At 40.4% G+C, this 7,313-nt stretch overlaps 1 protein-coding gene across 1 annotated transcript in view; it reads right to left on the reverse strand.

Moving 5' to 3' along the window:
- The window catches only part of CLVS1 (clavesin 1), a 77,035-nt gene extending 72,074 nt beyond the window's left edge, over window positions 1-4,961 (reverse strand). The window contains exon 1 of the mRNA XM_081013581.1: window positions 4,696-4,961. The gene's annotated coding sequence lies outside the window, so the exon portion shown is untranslated. The remainder of the gene's footprint in view (window positions 1-4,695) is intronic.
- Between the last annotated feature and the right edge of the window lie 2,352 nt (window positions 4,962-7,313).

A 7,313-nucleotide genomic window follows, 5' to 3' on the forward strand; every position in this document is an offset into this window, starting at 1 on the left:
GATATACTCAGAACAGAAAGCTAAACTGATAGTTAATAATGTGGTTACAGAAGAGTTTAAAATTGAAAAAGGGACACGACAAGGTTGCCCTATTTCCCCTTTGTTATTTATTTCGGTTCTGGAAGTGCTATTGAACATGATTAGAGAGGATCGGTTGGTGGAAGGAATTCAGGTCGGTCAGAAACAATATAAATTAAAAGCTTTTGCAGATGACCTGGTTTTGACCTTGCAGAAGCCAGAGCCCAGTACGAAAAGAGTATTACAACTGATTAATGACTTTGGTCGGGTGGCTGGATTTAAACTAAATAAACAGAAAACTAAGGTTTTGGGGAAAAACTTGACTGATACAGAGTCAGAACGGTTTCAGAATGAGACGGAACTTAATGTGGTTAAAAAAGTAAAATACCTAGGGGTAAACATAACAGCAAAAAATCTAAGTCTATTTAAGGACAATTATGAAAAATGCTGGACAGAAATTAAGAGAGACTTAGATAGTTGGTCAAAATTGAAACTTTCTTTGTTAGGCCGAATTGCTGCTATCAAGATGAATGTATTGCCAAGGATGTTGTTTTTATTTCAAACACTTCAGGTCTTGGACAAAACGGGGTGCTTTCAGAAGTGGCAGAGAGACATTTCTAAGTTTGTCTGGCAGGGCAAAAAGCCCAGAATTAAGTTTAAGATATTAACTGATGCAAAACAAAGAGGGGGCTTTGCCCTGCCAGACTTAAAGTTGTATTATGAAGCCGCAGCGTTCTGCTGGCTAAAAGACTGGCTACTTCTTGAGGACACTGATGTGCTAGATCTGGAAGGGTTTAACAATGCTTTTGGATGGCATGCATATTTATGGTATGACAAGGTTAAAGCAAATAAGGCCTTTAAGAACCATATTGTCAGAAAATCATTGTTTAATGTCTGGATAAAATATAAAGACTTGCTGGAAAATAAGACACCAAGGTGGCTTTCACCTTTGGAAGCCAAGGCCCGAAAAAGACCCAATATGGAGGCTAAATGGCCAAAATATTGGGAAATACTAGAAAAGGATGGAGACAATTGGAAATTGCAGAGTTTGGAGAAAATGAAAGACAAAGTGCGAGATTGGTTACATTACGCTCAGATTAAAGAAGTTTTTAAAAATGATAAAAAACTAGGGTTCCAGGTGGAGAAATCGAAATTAGAAATAGAATTGTTAGAACCAAAGATTAAGGTACTTTCAAGGATGTATAACTTGCTGTTGAAATGGAATACACAAGATGAAACGGTTAAATCGGCTATGATAAGGTGGGCACAGGACATTGGGCATAATATCATGTTTGAAGACTGGGAGAGGTTGTGGAACAATGGATTGAAATTTACTGCATGTAACGCTCTGAAAGAAAATGTAATGAAAATGATTTATAGATGGTATATGACCCCAGTCAAACTTGCCAAAATTTACCACCTGTCTGATAATAAGTGTTGGAAATGCAAAGAGTGTGAAGGAGTGTCTCCACCTCCATTGTTCTGCCTAGACGCTGAAATCCAGGACCAAGGGCCTTCTGGCGGTTCCCCCACTGTGAGAAGCAAAGCTACAGGGAACAAGGCAGAGGGCCTTCTTGGTGGTGGCGCCTGCCCTGTGGAACTCCCTCCCATCAGATGTCAAGGAAATAAACAACTACCTGACATTTAGAAGACATCTGAAGGCAGCCCTGTTTAGGAAAGTTTTTAATGTGTGACATTTTAATGTATTTTAAATCTTTGTTGGGAGCCACCCAGAGTGGCTGGGGAAACCCAGCCAGATCAGTAATTTTAGAGCAATAATATACTGTAATTTTCAACGGTGAACAACCATTCACACTACATAAAAGAGCAAGCAACACAGAGAGAGAATGATCTTTTTACCCAAGTCAGAAATAAAATATCAGGGCAGCTTCTTAGGAGATAATTTTGTAATGAGCTTCAATATTTGAATCCTAAAGATAAGATTGCTGCATAGGAGGTGAAATGCACACATATGTTTATTTGGTGCTTGCTTAAAGCTTAAAATTTAAAGCGCATGTGAGAAGGCAAGGTGTGTCCTCACCTTTGCTTTAAAGGTTGCCAACCAAAAAGAACATACGTACATGCCCTGTACATGGGGTACAGCATGCATATCCATTTGTTAGGGTATTGTGTCCCCATTTAGAATTTCTCATATGAGAAATGTGATGACCCATAACTATTGTAAGTTCAGGTGACTTCAATTAATATAATGAAATTTCATCACTGAGTAGCGCCAGCCAAGCACTTGCAAGTGTGGTTGTTCAACAGGACGTTGCCAGAAAGGAAGTGTGTGGGCATGAAGGAAAACCAGACGGTACTGTAGGATGACTCAGTATTACAGTATATAGTTCCAGCAGTGGGGGCATTATGTTAATAAATTACTTTTAAGCTCTTTTAATTTGAATTGTATGAAGTATGCAGGAACAAAAAGCATCCATAATTACTTTGCAAAGGAATATGCACTACAATTATGTATGTTATTCTCTGTGGTAAATGTTAAGAGACTACAAATACTAGAGAGAAAAGCCAGAAAATTCTAACACATGCAGAGCACAACACAAATTTTGCACATGTTTCCATACTTAACTGGTGAATTGCTTAGTGGTAAATGTCTGAAACAAGCCATGATGCAAACATTTCTAACATTTACTGGTAAATCTCTAGGCCAACAATCAAAGATCATCGTCATGTCCATCCTTAACCTGCACATGTGGTATTTACCAAGGTACAACTCAAAATCTCTCAAATGAATTTTGCAATACACCCATGTCTAACATTTACCAGTGAATTTCAAGAACTACCAAGCAAATGCTATGACTTCACCCTCAGTTCCTCAGTTGTCTCTTCTTTTCCATAGTATGCATGTGTCTTCTGAAAAATTAACAATTGCATACACAAAATAAAGACTTTGCTGTGACTGACATGGCTAATATTTCAGTCTTTATTTACATGGAAGTAATGACTACTGATTTCAGGATAACTTACTTTCATTAAGTGCTTTAAAGAAAAAATTGTACTATGTTTCTTTGTGATGGGGATAGGGGATAAACTACTTATCAACAAAGCAAACAAACATTTCTGTATTAAAGACATAACTTCAAATTACATTTGGAATTTTCCTGAATATGTATCGATGTGTGAACCACTGATCTGCAGGCCTAATTCTGCACTTTCTAGTTACTGAACACAATACTTAATTAGAGTACATAGATGAGCACTGCAAATAAGTGAGGCTGGAGAGCAAAGACTCTTTGAAAAGTGAAAACAATGTTTTGTGATCACACATCCAACCATCATAATGCCTATTTGAGAGTAGCAGAGAGCTTTATCATTCCTTTGAAAGCTCTGGTTCCTATAAATTATCTGTGATTTTTAGAGCAGGGATGAGTCAACAAAACTGGGAGGATTATAAACAAAACTGTCTAAAATGACTAATTTCTTTCTTTTCTTTTTTTAAAAAAACTTACTAAACTGTGACTTAGGCCTTTGCAAGCAAGTCAGCAAAAGATTCTCAAAATGATAAACAACCTACTACCAGCTGAAACAGAAAAGTCATACCTTTGCTGTTTGGTGCATGACATCATGCTGTTATATAACGTCATTTTACTTGTTGGCACTGCACTAACTTTTAATGTACCAGACCAGAAAAATCTGTTATCATCTGATGAGACCATGAAAGCCCAGGAAATCTCTCTCTGATCTGCCCTTTCCTTCCAAATATAAACCAATCACTGTCTACTTATGAACAAAGAACAGCCATCTGTTCTTTAACTTTAATAATATTTTCTCTCCAGCCCCCCCCCCAACCGCCCCCATTCCCAGTGATATATCGAGCCACTGGCAGAGGCCATTAGAAAATATTTTCAGCAGCAGAAATTGCTTGTGAAACAACGCCAATATAACACTTAGATGTGTTGGGAATGGGTGTGTATGTTAAAATCCTTCCATTTGCTTCGAAGATAGATAGATAGATAAATAGATAGATAGATAGATGATAGAAGCATTTCCTTACTTTCTGCAGTAAATGCTACAGAGAGGAATGGGCGGAAGTGATTCACTCTCCCTCCTCCCTGTCCCATATTAATAGGGATGCTTTCTCGTCGAGAAGGAAATTCTATTGATCCTGTTTGATTTCCCCAGTACATCCTTCAGCTTCTGTTTTAATATGCCTGAAGGAAGCAGACGACGATTTGCTTAGAAGCAGGCGGCATCTCTGCAACTACCCCGGGGAGGCACCGCGCTATCCTACCCCTCGCAACTCTCTCAGGCTTTGCTTTCCCTTCTCTAAATGGGTAACCTTCACCTGAACTTCCCCTCCTCAACTTGTGCCTTCTCTGAGGTTTGGGGGTGGGAGGGCGGCCGATAAGGGTTCTTCATCCCCTCCAGCCCTGTTTTTCAGTTGATCCCTTGAGAATTGCGGGATGCTCAGTTTAAGCAGATGATTTTTTTTTATTTTATTTTTTTGCGGGGGGTGGGGGCGGTTAAAAAGCAGAAAAGGGGTAGCTGAAAGGCAGGGAAGAAAGATGGGTGGGGGCAAGGGACGTTACACGCAGATGGGTTGCAGGCGAGCGCTGTCCACGCAGGATAGTGCTGAAACGCCGCAGCCATGGTATTGCAACAAAAAAGAAGGGAGAAAACAGAAGCTACCGCAGACACAAGAAACATCGTCCCAAATACCTTTAGAGAGCCGTAAGGAAAAACGAAGCCCCGCCTTTGGTGAGGTCGTCTGCAGGAACCCTTGCCTCCAAGATGGGTGGGTGAGAAGGTTTCTGACTGTCCGCCTCAGCCTAGGATCTCTCTCCAAAGAACTGTGAATGAGTGAGCTCCGGCTCCACGGGGCGATGCATTTTTGGGTAGCATGCGCGCGTGTGCGCCTTCTCCACGCAGTGGCCTGCCGTCCCCCTGGGTCCTAAAGACCTTCTCCGTTCAACCCAATATTGTAACGAGATGTGGGAACAATCACATAGACGCAGAGACCCCCTTTTGTGACAGATGCTTCCACGAATGTTCTTCACGAAGCGTTGACTGCAGATTTGAATATGTGACCAAATCAAAAGCAGGCTCTCTGAGGGGGGGGGGGGGCGGTAAGCCACCTGATGCATCGCCCGGGCCAGAGCTCCTGAAAAACCCACCATTTCCAGGTGTTTGTAGTTAAAGCGGTGGCTGTGCGGGGGGGGGGGAACGGCAACCGAAAACCCACCTTTGTTTTCCTGTGCTTTCATGGAAGAAACGGCACACACACACCACCTGAACCTTGAATGTAAAAAGAAAGGAGGGAAATAAAGAATGGCAGCCTGCAGAGGAGCTGTAAGAGATGACTGCTGCTCCGCACCAGCAGCTTAAGATGTTGTCACTATTAAGCACTGTTGTTGGAACATAAAATCTTCATTGAACATCTTCCTTGTTTTTCAGTCAGCAGGGACTTAGAGGCCTTCTAGTTATAATTTCTGTGCACATATAGACTGGGGAGCTGCTGCCTGTTAACCATTTTCTGATCTGTGCTATGCACAGATTCAAATAGATGGAATCTGGAGGTTTTGATACACACATGGAGCTTGCAAGCTACAAAGAGCCTTGGGTCTGCTTTTCATTGCTGGGGAGTAGTGCTGTGTCATCATTTTCTCTTCTTTGTGTGTGTGTGTTTTATTATTCTCCACCAGTTATTGAGAAAATAAATTGCATTTGAAAATTATTAAAGGAGAGAACATTTCAGCTAAATTCTCGTGCCCAAGGTGCAAGGGTTTTGTTGTGTTTGCCTTGCTTTCAAGGTAATCGAGGGGTCTTTGTGGGTGCCCTTTCCTTCATTCTACAAATAAGCCCAACAGTTAGTCGCAGCTTTGCCAGGTGCCTACACTTCAGCTAAAACCCAGGAGAGAAGGTCATGAGATAACTTCTGCCATAGAGCTTCTTCAGAACAAGAAGGATGGGCAATCAGGGAAGCTATGGGCTACTGGATGAACATTTACTCAAATAAAACACACACAATTCTTCCAGCCATTTCACAATACTAAAGTAAGCACAAACCCCACACCAACATACTTTTTAAAAAGCCAAAAACCTAAGGGTCCTGAGAATGAGATTTTTAAAAAGGAAGCTTATTTCATGGGGAAAGATAATGTCTGAAAATCTGGAGGATAGATTTCAGGGCAGCACTGTTTGGAAATCTAGACTAGGGCTCACTTGCAATTAGGGATGTGCCCCCAGAACCTGTATCCAGTGCTAGATCTCAACTCATTAATGTGGAATAATAAGCACAGAAGAAAGCAGGTTTCATGAATGTTTCATTACTATGAGTAACCACAGCATTCCTAAATATCTGGGGTGGAGAATCTATAAGTTAGTGTTGTTGGACTCCCACCTTCTGTCATCCCTGATCATTGGACATGCTGACTGGGGATGCTGAGTCCAACATCTTGAGACCCACAGGTTCCCCATTGCTGCTCTGTGACATAATGTGTGAAACTGAGTGAATTTGAGCCCTGGTGATATCAGTCCTTTTAGAAACAGACAATATATGTACATATATATCAAGCATCAGAAGGCCTTTGATTTAACCCCAGCACCTGAGCGAAATGCAGTGGTGGCTTCTTTTACCAATGCACACTATTGAGAGCCATAATATATTAGGCATTGCCAAGTAGGAAACCAAGGCAGCATCTGCATTCCTTTCTTTCTTTTCAATACAAGAATCTGAATAAGAGCTGGGAAACGTAGGTTTTCCCAAAATGATTCCTTTCCATATATTATAAAAACTGATAATGACTCTGTTCAGCCATTGTCTTGTAGATTGTACAACACAGGCAAAACATCTGTACCAGTCCTCAATACTCTGGGCCCAATATTTTACTTCTTTTACAAAATGTATATACTACTTGATTATAATAAAATCTCTAGGCAGTTTGCAATAAATATTACAATTATCAATAAAAAATATTTTTAAACAATTTAAAACATCTACGATGACACTTTGCATGACTGACCACACCAATGGAAGAGTTTATTTGTCCATTTCTGTCCCTAATCTCCAATAATGCAAGGGGTGTTACAATACTTGAAACAATAAACAACAATAACAGCAAGTCTCACATGACTCAACTATCCTTTCCTTTTCCACCCTCCCATATACTCCTTCCATTGATCCATATTATCCTTGTTATATGTGAAGATATGAGTGGCCTTCATAAGTTTAAAAATTTCCAAATCCTGAACAACCCTTAACTACTCCAAGTAACCCAGGCCTACACAACCATCTTGAACAGACTCATCCTGTTCTGAAATATAAATTGATATAATTT

Source organism: Podarcis pityusensis (genome assembly GCF_964106645.2).
Source record: "Podarcis pityusensis genome assembly, chromosome: 7".
Lineage (NCBI taxonomy): Eukaryota > Metazoa > Chordata > Lepidosauria > Squamata > Lacertidae > Podarcis > Podarcis pityusensis.